Consider the following 21515-nt stretch of genomic DNA (forward strand, 5'->3'; position numbering starts at 1 on the left):
CTAACCAAGGTGAATCACCAACATACGCCCAGTTATATATTCTGGATTCGGCACAATCCAGCCAACAGTGGATGCATTCGTAATCTTATGGAAAATCTACAAAGAATTCTGGAAGATATCAATCCTTTCTCCAGAGAATACAAAAATATGTTGCAATTTGAACAAGAAGAAATGCTAAAAGCAAATCTAGAAAACCGAATGCCAATTGAATATAGCATGACTTTCGTGAGAGAAAAAGTAAATACTATGCACCCCGGCAGAATCAATGCTCCAACTGCCAGAGGGGAAATTGCTGCCATTTTCCACAGCACAGATGGTGCACCCCCAAAAAACCGTGACATTACCATTCATCCAAAAAGTGGAATTTTACAAAATATATCTATTCTGAGTAGACTCTGTGACCCAATGAGCTACGCTTTGCTTTTCCCTTATGGGGACTCTGGGTGGACTACAGAACTAAAAAAAACAGTTGGTCGAGGAAATGTGACTCCACTTCAATGGTATTCATACCACTTTGCCATTCGTGATGGTACTTTAACCAGTTCCTTAATGCAGGAAAGCTGACACACCAATTTATGGTTGATGCCTATTGCAAAACTGAGGCAAACCGTTTGAATTGGGTGCGCACAAAGCAACGAAAAAGGAGCCAATGGTTTTAAAGATATGCATCAAAATTTATTAGTACATAGATGATCAGACAAAAGCAGGAATCAGTGTGGAAAACACATGAGGAATAGAAACCCGCAACAACCCTCTCCACATGGCGGACACATGCAGGACCAAACAGTACAATTTAAGTCGGATATAGACTATCTAAGTATTTGAGGAGTAACACCATACATAGATGATATGTCAATACATATTTTCAAGTACAGCACCTATACTGGACTAGAATACCCATGCTGTTCTATACTGCTGAGTGTACGTTCCCTATCATATGCCAGATATAACCATAAGTGACCTGCTAAGTCACTATATATACATACCAGAGATATCAAGCTTCAGCAGAAGACAGTCAGGGAATAGTCAAAGATTTAGAGGTCCGTCTAAGGTCGGCACATGCGGAGCAGAGAAGCCCCGACGCGCGTTTTGGTGGTTCCCTTCGTCAGGGGGCATGTTTGCTGCCTCGCTGTCACTTGCTTATATTGGCGCCAGGCACATTTAAAGACCGGAAGTGATATCAGCGTCACTGCGAAGACCAGGACGCCAGCCGACATCCGCATCATGTGACAGCGGAGGGGCGGGGCTTAAGCCCTAACGCCACACACCGCTGAAACGCACAGTGTCATTGCGGAGGTAGAACGCCGGCCGGCATCCGCGTCATGTGACAGCAGAGGGGCGGGGCATAAGCCCTGATGCCACACACCGCTAGAACACAAAGACCGCGGGACCGGAAGTGACGTGTGCGTCACCATTGGGATCCGGACGCCGGCCAGCATCCGCGTCATGTGACAGAAGCGGGGGCTACAGAATAGCCACAACACCTCATGTCACTGGGACACGGAAAGCCGGCCGGCGCACAGACCCACATAGTCAGCACATTTGCCTGACTGTCTCCTTCACTAGACCAGGTATCATCGCATCCCTCTCATTGAAATAACGAGAGTCAGTTCTATAAGGCCATGATGCCACATATCAAAGATTGTCTAAAAGATAAAATAAAGAAAGAGGGGAAAGAAAAACTTAAATATCACATGGTCATAAGTATTCAGACCCTTTGCTCAGTATTGAGTAGAAGCCCCCTTTAGAGCTAGTACAGCCATGAATCTTCTTGGGAATGATGCAACAAGTTTTTCACACCTGGATTTGGGGATCCTCTGTCATTCTTCCTTTCAGATCCTCTCCAGTTCCGTCAAGTTGGATGGTGAACGTTGGTGGACAGCCATTTTCAGGTCTCTCCAGAGATGCTCAATTGGGTTTAGGTCAGGGCTCTGGCTGGGCCAGTCAAGAATGGTCACAGAGTTGTTCTGAAGCCACTCCTTTGTTATTTTAGCTGTGTGATTAGGGTCATTGTCTTGTTGAAAGGTGAACCTTCGGCCAAGTCTGAGGTCCAGAGCACTCTGGAAGAGGTTTTCATCCAGGATATCTCTGTACTTGGCCGCATTCATGTTTCCTTCAATTGCAACCAGTCATCCTATCCCTGCAACTGAAAAACACCCCCATAGCATGATGCTGCCACCACCATGTTTCACTGTTGGGATTGTATTGGGCAGGTGATGAGCAGTGCCTGGTTTTCTCCACCCATACCGCTTAGAATTATCACCAAAGTTATCAAAAAGTTCTATCTTCATCTCATCAGACCAGAGAATCTTATTTCTCATAGTCTGGTAGTCCTTCATGTGTTTTTGAGCAACTTCTATGCGTGTTTTCATATGTCTTGCACTGAGGAGAGGCTTCCATCGGGCTACTCTGTCATAAAGGCCAAACTGGTGGAGGGCTGCAGTGATAGTTGACTTTGTAAAACTTTCTCCCATCTCCCTACTGCATCTCTGGAGCTCAGACACAGTGATCTTGGGTTTGTTCTTTACCTCTCTCACCAAGGCTCTTCTCCCACGATTGCTCAGTTTGGCTGGACGGCCAAGTCTATGAAGACTTCTGGTGGTCCCAAACTTCTTCCATTTAAGGATTAGGGAGGCCACTGTGCTCTTAGGAACCTTGAGTAATGCAGAAATTATTTTGTAACCTTGGCCAGATCTGTGCCTTTCCACAATTCTGTCTCTGAGCTCCTTGGGCAGTTCCTTTGAGCTCATGATTCTCATTTGGTATGACATGCACTGTGAGCTGTGAGGTCTTATATAGACAGGTGTGTGCCTTTCCAAATCAAGTCCTATTGACGCGCCCCTGGGCCTGTGTCGCGCTGCGTTGTGCATGCGGGAGCTTACCCGGAGCCGGATCTCTTGAGGGTCGTGGCGGTGATCCGGTCCGTGCCCAGGGAGTCAGACTAAGTGGCGCTGTATTAGCGGTAGATGTTGGACGACTACGCCTCCCGTTGAGTACAGCTAAGGAGCTGCTGCTGCAGGGCAGACCGCTGAGGCCGGTGGTAGGATTGTGTAGCGTGATAGTATAACCCCCAACGGGAGGGGTATGGCCTCAGGGCAGCCGACGTGGATGATGGGGGTAGCAGGAACCACTCAGAGACGGTACGGTGTAGTTCAGGGTCTTTACTGGTGACAACGATAGACCCTCCCGGAGTACTGGCTAGCGATTGGGGCCTGGTCAGTCCTTGAGCAGATGGGATCTCCCCTGGCCAGGCGGAGTTGTAGGCCTCCCAAACTAACGATACTCTTCTGGCTACCTTGCTAGAAGCGGGTATAAGTAGCCCACGTCCCTGAGTGTACCGTGTGGTGCTCACCCGTATGGCCGGTGACTCGGGGCCTTCTAGTAGCTTCCGCTCCACGACGGCGGTGCTGGTCCCACGCGTGTGACCGTGCCTTCGGGTTTCTTGGTCAGAGGACCTGCAATCCCCTGCCAGTCGGTTTCTGCTGCTGGATAGGAGTTAGTCCCCACAGCCTCGGACTCCGGGTCCGGTGATAACTTCTCAGTCAGGGCGAGCTCTGCAGCTGCCAGCCCCTGACTCCTTGTAGCACTGCTCCCACAGAGCTCCTGATGTTCTTTCCTATATCTGCTTCTCTTCTCTGTCTCTACTTCTTCTCTACTCCTGGCATGGACCAGGAGCTGGGCCCAGCCGGAGCCACAGCTCCCTGTCAGCCCTCCTGGCTGAACTCTCCCTCTGAACTCTCTAACCCTGCCTCAGCCCCAGGTTTATATAGGGGAAGTTCTTCCCCTCCCAGGACTGGGCAGGAGGTGTGGCATGCATAGGATTCCTGACCAAGAGACCTCCCACCTGCTCTCAGACATAACATTGCTGTTACTGTGGAAACCAGACCCCTGGGGTGCCACACTATCAGTTTAATTAAACACAGCTGGACACAATGAAGGAGTAGAACCATCTCAAGGAGGATCACAAGGTAATGGACAGCGTGAGACTTAAATATGAGTGTCTGAGCAAAGGGTCTGAATTCTTATGATCTTGTGATATTTCAGTTTTTTTCTTTTTTAATAAATTTGCAAAAATTTCTATATTTCTGTTTTTTTCAGTCAAGATGGGGTGCAGAGTGTACTTTAATGAGAAAAAAGAATGAACTTTTTAGAATTTACAAAATGGCTGCAATGAAACAAAGAGTGAAACATTTAAAGGGGTCTGAATACTTTCCGTACCCACTGTATATATTTATTCAGGATGTGGGGGGGGGCGCGGTCCTGGGCCCATCAGACTATAGTTACCCCACTGTATGTACATATATATACAATATTCATTTTTTAGAGTTAGGCATATAACAATTTTTTTTTTGGTTTTTTGACTTGTTTGCATTCTGTGCAATTTAAGGGTGTGGCATGCCCTTTGTTGAGCTGATTGGTATATATGTAGCTTACCACGGGCCTAGGTGGTCTGGAGTTGGGACCCGGTCCTATTTGTCTACCCTTTTATATGCATTACTTCAACTTTGATATACAGTAAGGTTTTTAATATAGGCAGTATAGGTACCGTCCCAATTTAGGGTCACCTTGCCGCTGGTGGGACGGCTTGTATACTTTTTTTGATCAAAAATAGTTCACTAAGTACCCTATATTTATTATGCAATTTTGCTTTACATTTATATATAATTATGGTAGGGTATGAGATATATTTTTGTCTTGCTTCTTTTTTGCTAATTTTTAACAACTGCATACCAATTCCGTCTTGTTTCAATGGCACTCTCATACATATACAGCGATGGGTGACATTGATGCCTGTTCCCCAGGTAGCACATTTTAATCCCCCAACTGGGGTTATAAAATCCTTGGGGATTAATTTCATAGTGCTTTTATGAATTTTTTTTTATATAGTACTGTCCACACTGAGTATTTAATTCTCCCCTCTTTTCCTTCCTTTTTTTACTGTCCCATTTTACCATTCTTATTTGAATAAAAATTAATGAAAAACTAAAAATAAATACAATTGTTCACGTCCCCCACTCACCAACAGCGCTTCCGGCTGGAACATCACTCCGGACGGGCACAGGAGAGGGGCAGATTCGGGATGTTGCTCCCGCAACATTTCCACCTTGCCAGAGGACCCTACCATAGTCACTACCATGGAGTGGGAGCTGGAGGACTGCTAACAAAATTGTATTCATCTGAATGCTGGAACCAACGGTGCTGTACATACCTAGAACAAATGAACTCAGCTGTCTCCCTGCGGTGGATCAGGGGATACCTTGTGTAATATTAAAGATTTTCCTGCAAAAATTGCTGAATATTCACAATTATTTTCTATTAGTCATTATTATAGGTGGAGATTGTCTTACTGACCCCACAGCCCTGGTGAGAAGGGTGGTCTCTAGAATACAGAAGGTCTTATTATGTCACAGTGGGGATGTGACCCTGGGCTCCCCAGGACGCCCAGCACCGAATCCAATTGGTTCCTGTGCATAAAACTTAGGTCGAGCCACATTTAGGTAAAAGGGTCCGAGTCTATGGATAAAATCTATGGATCAGAACATGTTTTTCCTACATTGACCATCATTTTTAGGTGTAACAGAATCACTGGTCCTCTCCTCCACTTTTGGCCGAAGTCTGGAGGATTACTGGGAGACATGGAACAGATGTTCTCCTGTTTGGAGCCCACCCATCAGACATGTATGTCGTAAACAACTGACACCCCATAAATGTCAGGAGGACTCTATTAAATACAAAGGGACATTAATCAATTTAAAAGTTTTATTTTTAAATTAAGAATTGCATGGAAGGACGAGGAGATGTTCTTGGAGGAGCCTCCTTCTTCAGCAGATGTTCTTTGCTGGTCAGGAGGCCACATGTAGATGGTGCCAGTCCTTCCATACAGGTACAGCATTGATGGTGGACGCGCTGTACTTTCCTCAGGGTGCTAGACGTGGCGGTTTTCTGCCCTCGCGATGTTTATGGAGCCGCGGTGACAGACACCAAATAAGCAGCTTTCTCGGATGGAGTGAGCAGCCCTGGATAGTCCACGCCGGCAGGATGAGATCACCCGGCGGAAGAGAGAACCTATGAGAAGAGACGTAACACTGATGTCAGTAACAGGACTCCATATCAGAGGACACGGCTGTGCGGTCACTGTGGCCGGACGGCAGAGGAATCATCCATACACAGGTACGGGGGGATTGTCCGCCATCATACATGTGACAATCCCACCACTGACAGATCTGCTCCACGGCCGACACCACACAACATGGGGCTTATTGTCACACTCACCTCTTCTCCTTTCCCCTTCTTCTTCTCTCTCTGGTTTTTGTTGTTTTTTCGGTTTTCTTTTCCCCTGAACTGGAAATTCGAATAAAAAACAAGAAAAAGATGTTGATTATAAACTCCTAAGAGATGAGCTTTGTATGGTTCTATAGGATGGTGTTATTCTCGTGGCTTGTAGCCCTGGTAATCGATTATTGTCCCATAATGGGGGAAATATGTCACATATACATAACATCAGCAGAGGGGTGAGAATTAGATTACCCAGAGAACTGATTAATATGAAACCTGCCATGTGGGGTCTCGACAAGGAGCTATGTCCCTTCTTACCATGACATTACTTGTAATGTGCCGCAGTGTTGCCTTATAATCAGTTACATAAACCTCAGTGTAACAATGAGGCCATAAAGGGGTCAGTATGGGCCATATGGGGCCGTGGGCGCAGGATTTGAGTCAGTTTGGCAGAAGACTGAATGGCCCCTTAGAACTTTTAACGCATAAAAGAATGGAGATTTTTACAGAATGAACTGCTCATCGCTTTATAGGGAGAAAAAAGTAGTAATTTTCTGATCCTTTATGTGCACATTCACATTACATGTTTTGACCACAAACTGTGATAGGATGTCATATAGACCTGTACACACCTGACAATGGGGAGGACTCGCTGTAATTAGCAGTGAAACACTGCTTGTCTCCATCAGGTTTAGAAGGGGAAGATTCTTGCTGCCTGTTTGGTAGAAGAAAAACATAAATTACAAGCGAAAACAATACAAAATGGACGAACACCCGTCTGCAAGGCCGGTTAGGACATTTGGATAACATGGAGGAGGCACCCTGCTCAGGACCCACTTCTATCAGTAAGAATGGAGAATCGCTAGTAATATTGGCCTGTAATGAACTGGAAATGATTGACTGGTTGCAATGATCGGCTGTTATCGCCGGCGTTATCACAAGCCAGAACCACAGTGATCATCAATCATGGGGTGGTGGCGCTGGATATAGTGCTGAGTTACACTTATCTTACAGTTGATCTTCTGATATATCAGATCCAAACCCGATAATAATAATTTACTCACATGTCTGAGTGTTTTGCACTCTCTGGGGAATACACTGGAGGTGGCTTCAGTTCTTCATCGTTCATCACCCTGGTATTGGTGGAACAGAGCTAAAACATAGAGAAAAATAAAATAAATATATATTTAAACTTTATTTTAATTATAAGTTTTATAGATCTTACCGGTCACACTTACTTTAGAAAGCCTTTGAGACGATGATATAAAGTTCAGGCTTTCTGGCCAGTTATTATCCTCGCTTGTGTCCCCCTCATCTGAATCAATAAGTTCGTAATTGCTACATTGAGCTGAAAAGCACAAGTGTTATTAGAGATTATTAGTATGAGACCCGATCACGGAAAGTCACCATTTTATCACTAAAAATGATTGGGACTGATTGTCACAAAATATGAAAGACAAGACACACAAAAGCTTTCTGCAGATGACGTCTCCTTCTACTTACGGTCAAAGTAGCCAGTGTCCTCTTCTGACTCAAAGTTAGGAATGAAATGTGGCTCTTTACTTAGAAGACTGTCAAAGTCTATGCCACATAGGAATGGATGCATTTTGATCTCTTTCGCTCCTCCTGGGAAAGGAAGACAATAAAAAGTGATCTAGACATTATCAGATAGACAGCTCCATATCTGAACAGTTTATGTTACTCTGAACTAAAGACGTAACAGAGCTGATGTGAAGAAAAGTTGCTGAAAGTAAAGCAGAAAACCTCAGTGCTGATCCTCAGGGGTGTGATCATTTGTCTGCTCACAGATGTGTAATAATTCATTATTAATACTATTATATACATTACCTGTCCCAAGTCTATGTGCCGGATCTTTTCTGAGCAGCTCAGTGATGATGTCCTGAGCATCAGGTGGAGGAGTGCGATTATCAAATGTCCAAGTTATCTCATCTGTTATATTAAAAGAAAATGTTACAGAAAATAAAACCTCTTCATTTACTTTATTAAAACAAAAATCTTTTGGATTAACACAACAAGTAGCTAAACCACAGAACCAATCTAAGCAAATAACAATGACACCACACCGCATTCAGATTATTTTACTTACCCCTTAATATACTGCAGTAAGTCTCATATTTGGAATCCCCATGAAATGGTACACGGAATAGAAGGAATTCGTGTAGGATGATCCCTACCGACCACCAGTCCACAGGCCGCCCATAGCCTTCCTGTAAGATGACTTCAGGGGCGATGTATTCAGGGGAGCCAGCAATCTGGAAAGCAACAGAAGAAGGAGATGAGGAGCTGAGAAAATAATTGTGACGAATAACATCAGAGGAAAACGTTTTCTAGATGAGAAGATATCAGAGAAGAAGAAACAGATGAGAAGAGTAAAGAACAAGATCCTGTAAGTAAAGCCGACCTCATCATCACGGAACTCTCTGGTGACGTCCTCGGTTGGAGCCTTGTAGGTTTCTGATGTTGGTCTCATGAGGCCGAGTTTGGAAAGTCCGAAGTCCGTGACTTTAATATGACCAGATGCCGATACCAGGAGGCTGTGAAAAAACAGACGGTGTCAGCCCCAAGTAATAACCCATAGACTTTATGATAATCTCTAACTTTCTTCCTCCTAGAGGGGGCACTTACTTCTCAGGCTTCAGGTCTCGGTGCACCACACCAAAGCTGTGCAGGTATTCCACAGCCAGGACTGTTTCTGCAATGTACTTTCGGGCCAAGGGGACAGGTAAAGGTCCATAGATGTTCATAAGACTGCCACAGTCTCCTCCTACAGGAGAAAGCAAATATGACAGGAGAGGGTTTGTTACAATGTAAGTTACACCTGATGCGTGTAAATGAGAAATAAGCGGAGACATTGGGGCAGGATGTCACACATAGAGATATACTGTGTAATAATGCAAAAGAAAAACAATGGAGCATACCCTAATAGTAACTAGGACTGCGCTGAATGTCTATGAAGCAAAACCACAAATGTGCAAAAGCTGCAGAAATAAGTGCAAGGAAACAACGTCCCATATAAAAATGTGAAGCTATACTATGTATATAGATGTGTATGTGCAGTGTGTGTGTATATAGCTGTGTATGTGCAGTATATGTGTATATAGCTGTGTATGTGCAGTATATGTGTATATAGCTGTGTATGTGCAGTATATGTGTATATAGCTGTGTATGTGCAGTGTGTGTGTATATAGCTGTGTATGTGCAGTATATGTGTATATAGCTGTGTATGTGCAGTATATGTGTATATAGCTGTGTATGTGCAGTATATGTGTATATAGCTGTGTATGTGCAGTGTGTGTGTATATAGCTGTGTATGTGCAGTATATGTGTATATAGCTGTGTATGTGCAGTATATGTGTATATAGCTGTGTATGTGCAGTATATGTGTATATAGATGTGTATGTGCAGTATATGTGTATATAGCTGTGTATGTGCAGTATATGTGTATATAGCTGTGTATGTGCAGTATATGTGTATATAGCTGTGTATGTGCAGTGTGTGTGTATATAGCTGTGTATGTGCAGTATATGTGTATATAGCTGTGTATGTGCAGTATATGTGTATATAGCTGTGTATGTGCAGTATATGTGTATATAGATGTGTATGTGCAGTATATGTGTATATAGCTGTGTATGTGCAGTATATGTGTATATAGCTGTGTATGTGCAGTGTGTGTGTATATAGCTGTGTATGTGCAGTGTGTGTGTATATAGCTGTGTATGTGCAGTATATGTGTATATAGCTGTGTATGTGCAGTGTGTGTGTATATAGCTGTGTATGTGCAGTATATGTGTATATAGCTGTGTATGTGCAGTATATGTGTATATAGCTGTGTATGTGCAGTATATGTGTATATAGCTGTGTATGTGCAGTGTGTGTGTATATAGCTGTGTATGTGCAGTATATGTGTATATAGCTGTGTATGTGCAGTATATGTGTATATAGCTGTGTATGTGCAGTATATGTGTATATAGATGTGTATGTGCAGTATATGTGTATATAGCTGTGTATGTGCAGTATATGTGTATATAGCTGTGTATGTGCAGTATATGTGTATATAGCTGTGTATGTGCAGTATATGTGTATATAGCTGTGTATGTGCAGTATATGTGTATATAGCTGTGTATGTGCAGTATATGTGTACATAGCTGTGTATGTGCAGTATATGTGTATATAGCTGTGTATGTGCAGTATATGTGTATATAGCTGTGTATGTGCAGTATATGTGTATATAGCTGTGTATGTGCAGTGTGTGTGTATATAGCTGTGTATGTGCAGTATATGTGTATATAGCTCTGTATGTGCAGTATATGTGTATATAGATGTGTATGTGCAGTGTGTGTGTATATAGATGTGTATGTGCAGTATATGTATATATAGCTGTGTATGTGCAGTATATGTGTATATAGCTGTGTATGTGCAGTGTGTGTGTATATAGCTGTGTATGTGCAGTATATGTGTATATAGCTGTGTATGTGCAGTATATGTGTATATAGCTGTGTATGTGCAGTATATGTGTATATAGATGTGTATGTGCAGTATATGTGTATATAGCTGTGTATGTGCAGTATATGTGTATATAGCTGTGTATGTGCAGTATATGTATATATAGCTGTGTATGTGCAGTATATGTGTATATAGATGTGTATGTGCAGTATATGTGTATATAGCTGTGTATGTGCAGTATATGTGTATATAGCTGTGTATGTGCAGTATATGTGTATATAGCTGTGTATGTGCAGTGTGTGTGTATATAGCTGTGTATGTGCAGTATATGTGTATATAGCTGTGTATGTGCAGTATATGTGTATATAGCTGTGTATGTGCAGTATATGTGTATATAGCTGTGTATGTGCAGTGTGTGTGTATATAGCTGTGTATGTGCAGTATATGTGTATATAGCTGTGTATGTGCAGTATATGTGTATATAGATGTGTATGTGCAGTGTGTGTGTATATAGATGTGTATGTGCAGTATATGTGTATATAGCTGTGTATGTGCAGTATATGTGTATATAGCTGTGTATGTGCAGTGTGTGTGTATATAGCTGTGTATGTGCAGTATATGTGTATATAGCTGTGTATGTGCAGTATATGTGTATATAGATGTGTATGTGCAGTGTGTGTGTATATAGATGTGTATGTGCAGTATATGTGTATATAGCTGTGTATGTGCAGTATATGTGTATATAGCTGTGTATGTGCAGTGTGTGTGTATATAGCTGTGTATGTGCAGTATATGTGTATGTAGCTGTGTATGTGCAGTATATGTGTATATAGCTGTGTATGTGCAGTGTGTGTGTATATAGCTGTGTATGTGCAGTATATGTGTATATAGATGTGTATGTGCAGTATATGTGTATATAGCTGTGTATGTGCAGTATATGTGTATATAGCTGTGTATGTGCAGTATATGTGTATATAGCTGTGTATGTGCAGTGTGTATATAGATGTGTATGTGCAGTATATGTGTATATAGCTGTGTATGTGCAGTATATGTGTATATAGTTGTGTATGTGCAGTGTGTGTGTATATAGCTGTGTATGTGCAGTATATGTGTATATAGCTGTGTATGTGCAGTATATGTGTATATAGCTGTGTATGTGCAGTATATGTGTATATAGCTGTGTATGTGCAGTATATGTGTATATAGCTGTGTATGTGCAGTATATGTGTATATAGCTGTGTATGTGCAGTGTGTGTGTATATAGATGTGTATGTGCAGTATATGTGTATATAGCTGTGTATGTGCAGTGTGTGTGTATATAGCTGTGTATGTGCAGTATATGTGTATATAGCTGTGTATGTGCAGTGTGTGTGTATATAGCTGTGTATGTGCAGTATATGTGTATATAGCTGTGTATGTGCAGTATATGTGTATATAGATGTGTATGTGCAGTATATGTGTATATAGCTGTGTATGTGCAGTATATGTGTATATAGCTGTGTATGTGCAGTATATGTGTATATAGATGTGTATGTGCAGTATATGTGTATATAGCTGTGTATGTGCAGTATATGTGTATATAGATGTGTATGTGCAGTGTGTGTGTATATAGCTGTGTATGTGCAGTATATGTGTATATAGCTGTGTATGTGCAGTATATGTGTATATAGCTGTGTATGTGCAGTATATGTGTATATAGCTGTGTATGTGCAGTATATGTGTATATAGATGTGTATGTGCAGTATATATGTATATAGCTGTGTATGTGCAGTATATGTGTATATAGCTGTGTATGTGCAGTATATGTGTATATAGCTGTGTATGTGCAGTGTGTGTGTATATAGCTGTGTATGTGCAGTATATGTGTATATAGCTGTGTATGTGCAGTGTGTGTGTATATAGCTGTGTATGTGCAGTATATGTGTATATAGCTGTGTATGTGCAGTATATGTGTATATAGCTGTGTATGTGCAGTATATGTGTATATAGCTGTGTATGTGCAGTATATGTGTATATAGCTGTGTATGTGCAGTGTGTGTGTCATGACATGATTATATTTAAATATGTCCTTTTTTTTTTTTAAATAAATGTGTATTGTTGTTTATGAGAAAACAATAAGGCATCCCCTAAAAATAAGCCCTAACCCATCTTTTGGAGCAAAAAATTGATATAAGACCCTGTCTTATTTTTTGGAAAAACCCTGTACAAACTGTAAAAATTCAGTCAAACCCTCCTTTATCTATAGTGAAAATTTCTGCCACATAATCATTTTTCTGGCATGTTGATAACAGATAACTTATAGTAAAAGCAGTGTGGACATGTAACCATCTATGTGGTCACATTCTGCTTATGGAGAAGGTCCTAGAGATGAGCAGACCAGCGCTGGATATAGATACGATGGATATGTCCTACCTGGTACATACTCCATGACCATGCACAGATGACGTGTAGCTGGAAAGGAGCACAACATGGAGGCCACGAAGGGACAATCTGCGAATGTTAGGATGTCCCTCTCTAGAAAGGCCCGTTCAAGTCTTACTGGATCTTTCAGCTTCTGCTTGTCCAGTTTCTTCATGGCGTATAACTGTTTGGAGTCTTTTTGGCGCACTAAGTGGACGGTTCTGTAGAGGAAGAAAATCGGTGGTTTATAATGTATTCTTACTAACAGTCTGTCTATAGACCTCATCACATCTCCTGTACTAATGGTGAATACTAGATGAGCTGCCGTCGCTACATAGATGATCTCCACTGGGAGGTCCTCATCCATGCCCCATCGTAAATGAATTGAATAATGACAATTAGATGTGCACAGAAGAGATGAGAGAATAAAATACAATGGATTAGAATTCTACTCAAATTTTACATATATCCGCATTGGCCAAAATGGCGAAATTTTTGTAATTCTCTTCCTCATGGATTCGGCAAAATGGTGAACATTGGCTACTATTTTCTAAACCTTAAAAGTCCGTCAAAATGTTAAAAAATAAACAAACTCTTACACTTACCTCTCTGGCTCCTCTATCTCAACCTTTTGGTCCTCACTGTACTTTCAAAGCTGCTGCCAGTGCTGAAGAACAAGAAAATGTCTAAGGCTGAGACAGGACTTCTGGCATTGATGACGTCTAGGAAGATTCTGCACAAACGCATAAAAGGTCATGGTGGCATGACATTGCAAATCTTCCTGCTCTTGCATAGAATCCTCCTGGACCTTCTCCAAGCTAGAAGTTCTGGCCCAGCGTGAGCGGCAGCAATCTGAAGACGCGGTGAGGATCGGACAGATGAGGCTGAGAAGCGGAGGGGTCGGAGAGCTGAGCAGTAAGGTCAGTATGAGTATTTTTTCCATTTTGTACATCTTACATTTATTAAGATCTGGGGTCTGGAGAGAACCCAGAGCGTAATAAGAGATATTACATTTGCCGAGTGATAACTTCTACGTCAATCACATTTCCCAGGAAAGTCTACACGAAAGGCGAATGTGAATTATGCCAGATCCGCTCTTCTCTAGAGAACAGGGATGTGGACTCCAATAATTCCTCTATGGTAACACTGTACGGGCACAGAGACAGAGGGATCATCATAAGGAGCCCTAGAAACCGAATATTATGCCGACATCAAGCTCACCCAAAAGCTCCACAGCTGAACTGTTTGATCTGTTCGTAGTCGCTCTTACAAGGATTTCTCCCTGGGTTCAATGATCCGATCAAGGCCTAGAAATAATAAGAAATGGCATTAAAGCATAAAATCTGCAGAAAGATAACATCTGTGGATGCCGGACCCCCACAGACAACATTATGTATATGGGATATCCCCCATACACAGACATCACTGTACTGCAGGGGAGGAGACAGGAGATCACATAGCGGGGGTAGGAATAATAATGCCGCCATCACACACAATAGATCTGATCTACATGAAGAATAGGGATATCCCCTCGTCATATGGGGGATAATATTATATGTGTAATTCACCCCCGTTACCTGATCATACACAGACGTCTCCGCTGATACTTACACTGACAGATTCCTGGACCTCGGGGGTCTCACATATTCCACCGTCAGTAATTGCCGGCACAGATATTCCTATAATAATGAGGAAACGTTTTGTATTAGACGATATCAGTACATAATATATAACATCCATATAAAGAAGGAGATGAGACGGGCTCTGTACACGGTGTAATACTGGTATATGGGATTCTGCATACAACGTATATATTTATGGCTCCTCCATAGATGGATATTCTGGACCATAAATGGCCATTGTTCAGGATCTGATTCATCCTAGAACAATTACATGATCGGGGTCCTAGGAGCCTCCTTGTACATGATGGAGAAGAGCACAGAGGAGAGAAGCAGAATTACCTGCGCCCCCTCCATTATAGTCTATAAGGGGCTCCGGAGCCGTCACCGGCCTCATACAGAGGATGGAGAGTAAATCTACATGTTCTCTGCCGTTCTCTATAATATCTCGATATGTGAATGTAAGAATATTAGATGATTGCTCACCTTCCATCAGATCAGTGTTCAGCCCCTGCTGACTGGTATTAGGGTCCGGGATAGTCAGGTTTTCCCCCTCTTCAGAGTCACCTTCTGATGTTTCCTGTTCGTCACAATATGTACAATTAATGTATCATTTCACAAATACTAAATCACCGTATACAGTCCGTCCTCGACTTAGAAACATCTGACTTACAAACGACTCCAAGATACAAAGGGTTGATGATGAAAAAAAAAGCTAATATTCACCACTCTCCTCTCCGGCCGCCCCGCTGCTCACCACCTATCGTCCAGTCCTCTTCTTTCCAATGTCATGTGCTACTTCTCCGGTCTCTTCACTATAGTGCAGGACTTCTGGCCACATTCAGGACCCAGATTTCACTGCTCATCATAAGGTCATAAGGACGAGACGGGAAGTCCTGCCCCATAGTGAAGAGGCTGGAAATGTGGCACACTATGATGGAATAAGAGGACCGGGTGGCGGACAGCGAGCAAAATATTATTGTTTTTTTTTACTCTTTCCATTTTACATTCAAATTTGGGTTACAAACAAAACTATAGGATATATCTAGTTCATAACCCAAGGACGGCCTGTACATAAGGCAGGAAGGACTAAACCTGGATCTATGGGATAATCTCATTACTGGACGGACTCTACATAAGGCACGAAGTACTAAACCTGGATCTATGGGACAATCTCAGTATTGGACGGACTATACATGGCCGCTCCCTCCAGAAAATCAACATGAATATATAAGGGACTTGTATCTACAACTGTTCTCTAATAACTTCTATTGTCAGAACTGCAGCATTTAGAAGAATGAAGATTGTGATGATGAAGTGAGACAGAGGTGGAAACACAACCTCTGCATCGCTGAGTACAGAATGTCACTACAGAGGGTTGAGCTGCAGAGACAGGCTGCCATAGAACATCCTGCGCCTCTGACATCATAAATCTGCCACTCTGCTATTTGACGGCTAATCTGGAGAAGATTAGACCAGGACGTGTGATATAGAAAGTGATGGATCCTTACCAGACGCTCCAGTGAGCCGGCCGGACGCTCCAGTACATACAGGACATTTTGTGCCAGTTGTATAATAAAGGCCAATTCTCCACTTGTGGATTTTTCTTCAGCCTATAAAGATGGAAATAAATAGAAAAGGAAAATCATGAGAGAACATGGAGGAGGCCGATTATGTCACCACTTTACTCCTGCGATCTGCTCTACAATTACTACATATCTAGTGACTTAGTGCCGGTTATATATTATATTATTATCGGCCTAAAGAACTATTTTATGTGAATAAACTTATATTCTGTTATTATAACTTTTCGATGTTTTATGCAGATTTCTGCCACTTACCTGTTGCACCAATGTCCTGATGTTCTTCTGTAAATGCTCAAGATATGCTGAGCTTATACGACCTTGCTGATATTTGGTCAGGCAGTCTCTCAACAGCTCCATAACCAGCCGGTAAGTGAAGCTGAGGACGCCATCGGGTAGCGGCAGCACAATGTCAGGGGCATAGGTGGTAAGAATCCCCTGCAGCAGTGCCAACACCTGAAAATTGTCTGAAGGAATTTCAGACATTTCAAATAAATCCAAATAAATCCAAATCGCAGTCAGTAAATCACTAGCTATGTAGCTAATCACCAACAACAATGACACCGGAATGTCAAAGTGACACTGGAGCTGTAAACACTGGCACAAGTAATGGTGGTGCATTATGATGTCATAATATCATCACGGAATGTTGAGATGTTACCATATATGGAGCTTCTCTCCATAAAAGGAAGTTGCCTAGCAACACAAGCAGCAACTCTATAGGCTGTCGGCAGTGAGCATTGTCAGAGGTAAAAATAAAGCAAGTGTCAGAGGCAAGCATTAATAAGTTATTAAAAAAAGCCCTGCATCCACTCCTATGTCACTAGGTAAAAAAATAATGACTCTACTTCTTTGGTGAATTATAACCCCCAGAATGCCCTGGAAGCTGCAGAAATTCAAGAAATGCTGTGAGTTGTGGTTCTCTCCAAAGGCAAAAGGATTGTAGTCAACCACATGTGACATAAATGGCCCCTATGGGATCTTCAAGGGTTTGTTCAGCGCCGCTTACTTCCATACTGGGAGGTGACATCACGTCTACAGATACATGATGGGACGGTGTAAGTGTGGCCGCCATCATGCCTGTGACTTGGTAGGTTCCTCAGACGGCAGCTCACTCACCTCCCAATGTGGAAGGAAGCGGCCGGAGAACACTTTTAATCTATAAAAGAAATAAAGATTCCACCAAATCCGTGTAGAATATTTTTTGTTCTTTTCACTACACAAAAAAAAAATGATGAAAACATCTCATGTACCGCGCACTGTTACCCATAAATATTGTAGCTCGTTCCATTAAAAAAAGCTCTTGCCTAAATCTAAGCAGAAAAATGAAAGTTATGGGTCAATGATTAAAAAAGCAAAATAAACTGGATATCTGTGTAATTGTATCAACCTGCAGAATAAAGATAATTTGTCTACAGTGAGCGGCAAAAAAAAGGAAAATAAAAAAGTGATGGAAGATTTATTTATTTATTCATCGTCACTCATATCATACCATTAAAAAAGAAAGAAACTGTAGTGGTGGTGAATTCTGATGTCATAATAGCAGTGATGTCATCATGGAATCTTGTGATGGAATCTTATATGGAGCTTCTCACCTTATAAGGAAGTTGCCTAGCAACAGTGAAGATGGTAAAACCATAGGGTGAGCATCAGTGCTTGTATGTAAGAGGGAGCTGTGGGCACCGGGCTCTTCTCATCAGTGAGGGGATTTATAAATATATTTATTAATATCTGTATACACAATAAAAATCATAATTACGTATTTATAAGAAATCCGGATTCAGGATCTAAAAGAAGTATCTTTATCTGGGGGGTCCAGGGACTGAAAGTCAGAAGCCCACGCCTCACCACCCCCCAACTTCCCAAGATGGGGGTCTCTACAAATATGACCCTGCCTGCACTCCTTATTAAAGAAATAGAAGAACTGGGAGGACTATTGAGTTACACCTTAGATATAGACAAAACTGAGACCTTATTATTAAGAAGACCTTCAAAGCCACTATGGACAAAGAGATTCCAGTTCTGCTGGATTGAAACAGCGCTGAAATATTTGGGGATATACAGTGACATGTTAAAGTTTGGGCCACCCCCGGTCAAAATTAATGTTATAGTGAACAGCTAAGCAAGTTGAAGATGAATTGATCTCTAAAAGGCCTAAAGTTAAAGATGACGCATTTCCTTTGTATTTTAGGCAATATATATATATATATATATATATATATATATTGAAGTTGAAAAGAGGATGGCTTCTAAAAATGATAATGATCCTAAGCACATGTCACAATCCACAATAGACTTCAAAAGGAGCAAGCTGAAGGTTTTACAATGGCCCTCACAGTCCTCTGATCTGAACATCATTGAAAATCTTTGGCTCAACCTCAAAATAGCAGTGCATGCAAGACAACCCAGGAATCTCACAGAACTGGAGTAAGGCTATGTGCCTATGATGCAGAAATGCTCCGGATTTTTTCCTGAGCATTTCTGCATCTCCCTGGCAGAAAAAACGCATGCGGATTGTACATGCGGATTGTACATGCGTTTGTTCTGCCAGGGACAAGCGTATGTCCCGCTTTTTTCACATGCGATTTCGCATGCGGAGTAATAAGCGCTTTTCCAACCAATTTTAGCATCACTTGGAAAAGTGCTTGACAACTTGGTCACACTATATAAATCTATGCAACCGTCATGAATTTATATAGTGTGACCAAGTAATAGTTAAAAAGAATGGTAAAAAAGTAAACATTATACTTACCTTCTGATGGCCCCCGGTCTCCTTCTCCGGTGCGTCCAGTGTGTTTGGCAGCTCACAGTGGTCTAAAAGGACCTTTCATGACGTCATTTAGTCATGTGACAGGTCACGCGACCGCCGACGTCAGCGGTCACGTGACCCTTCACATGACTAAATGACGTCATGGAAGGTCCTTTTAGACCATTGCGAGCCGCCGGGGACCCAGGACACACCGCTAAGGAGACAGGGGGCCATCAGAAGGTGAGTATAATGTTTTATTTTTTATTTTAAATTCTTTTTTTTTGCAGGTACCATGGTACCCAGGTCTGGATGAGAGTCTCCTCTTCTCCAGAACAGGGTACCATCCGCACATTGAGTCGCTTAATATCCTCATGTGCACATGTAGTCATGTGGATATTATACGATTCAATTCAAGTCAATGGCGGTACGCAAAATTAATGGTAGTGCTGCGGATTTTTACGCAATGATAATCCGCAGCAGAAATTTCCACAGCACGTGCACAGCACATGCGGATTATCATTTGGAAACATTGCAGACCTTCTACCAAGCGTTTTTTAAGCATTTCCGCGGCGGAATTGCAGCTGTGGAAGCGCTTAAAAAACGCATCGTGGGCACACAGCCTTATAATCCAAGGAAGAATGGATGAAAATCCCTCAAATAAGAATTGAAAGACTTTTGTCTGGTTACAAAATGCGTTTACAAGCTGTGATACTTGCAAAAGGGGGCGCTACTAGGTACTAACCACACAAGGCGCCCAAATTGATGAAATTATGGCAAAATATCCAAATATAAGCCAGTTATATCACATCTGTCATCATCATTAATCTAACAAAACAAGACTGGGACCCCAAATCATTCAATGGCTTTCCAAAGTGAATATAATGAAAGGACAAGTATCCTTGAATGATACATTTCTCTATGCCCTTATAGACAATACTAAACACAAACTCCAATGACAAAATATGGAATATGGATGATCCAAATCTAACTCATTCAAACATATTGGATTCTTTAGTTCAAGCACAAAAATATCTTCAATCATCCAGGTATCTAGAAAAGAGGCTAAAAGTTTGTCCCAGGTCGTACCGGACCCCCTCAAGGGGATATAGAATGGGACTATACACAACAAATAACTCCAAGAGCAAATCTTTATCATTGCTTATGGGGATGTCCAAGTATCCAAACTTTCATTTGCAATGACACACTTCACTAATTTTGTACCACAAGGTCATCTATGGTTCTATCTTTTGTTACATGAACCCAGAAATGTATCAATATAAGAAAGGGGCGAATAAATTGTTACAGGAGTGAAATCTGTTATTCACACCTAGGTCCAGAAACAACCACAGCCCTTCAAACTGTTTCTGTAAAAAATGTCATCATATCTATTCAAAACGATCTGGGTAGAAGCTTCATTATCATTACATAAGGAAAATAAGCTTAAATATTAGAACAAATTCATAGACTGCACAAATGTTATTCAGTTTGTTTCTGTTGAAAACTGTTTTTGCTCCCACTTACTGCATAGTGCATTGCATATTTACAATTTATTGACGCTTTTTTTATTTTAATGTTGTATTCCAATAAAAATATTTCAGGTTCTATAAAAAGAGCTTGATTATTGTATCATAATGATGATTAAAAGCCTGATGTTACCATTTAACTGCAGTAAATTTATCACTTAAACATGAGCTATGTATGAGGGAGTTGGACTCTGGGAAATTGAGGAGTCGGACATTTCTCTTCTCGACTCCACAGCCCTGCTATAAACACTGGTATAAGTAATGATGGTAAATTCATGGAATCTTGTAGTAATGTCATCATGGAATCTTGAGATGTTGCCTTATATAGAGCACCTCACCTTATAAAGAGGTTGCCTAGCAAGAAATAAGGCAGCAGTACTACAGGCTGAGCATCAGTACCAGATGCAGACATGGAGGAAAGAGCTGTGGGGGCTTTACTCCTCTGACCAGTGGGGGGATTTTTATGTTCTAAGATAAATCATTTATATCTGTTATACACAGTAAAATGTATATTATTACTAGTGATGATCAAGCACTAAAGTGCATGGGAGCTCGTTGCTCGAGTCAAGAAAATCATAATGCTTGGGTGCTCAACCCAAGTAGTGAGCCCAATGTGAGCCAATGGGAAACTTCAGCATTTTTTCGGCACCCCCCCCCTCCCCGGGGTCTGGAGGGGGCCTATAAATTGGCCATGATATGGGAACAGCATGGGGAAGACCCCTGGAAGCATCTCTGTCTCCCAGGCCACTGCTGTGAACAATATTGTCAGAGTATTATGCCACTTTTTTACGGACTCACAATAAATCATACAATTACGAAACCAAAATGGATTTTCCAACAAAAAATGTTAAGGAACATCCTTTCCAGGGTAATGACTTATATATAAGACAAAATAAATAAC

Source organism: Phyllobates terribilis, unplaced genomic scaffold, assembly GCF_046119375.1.
Source record: "Phyllobates terribilis strain yellow unplaced genomic scaffold, ASM4611937v1 Scaffold_3__8_contigs__length_932513732, whole genome shotgun sequence".
Lineage (NCBI taxonomy): Eukaryota > Metazoa > Chordata > Amphibia > Anura > Dendrobatidae > Phyllobates > Phyllobates terribilis.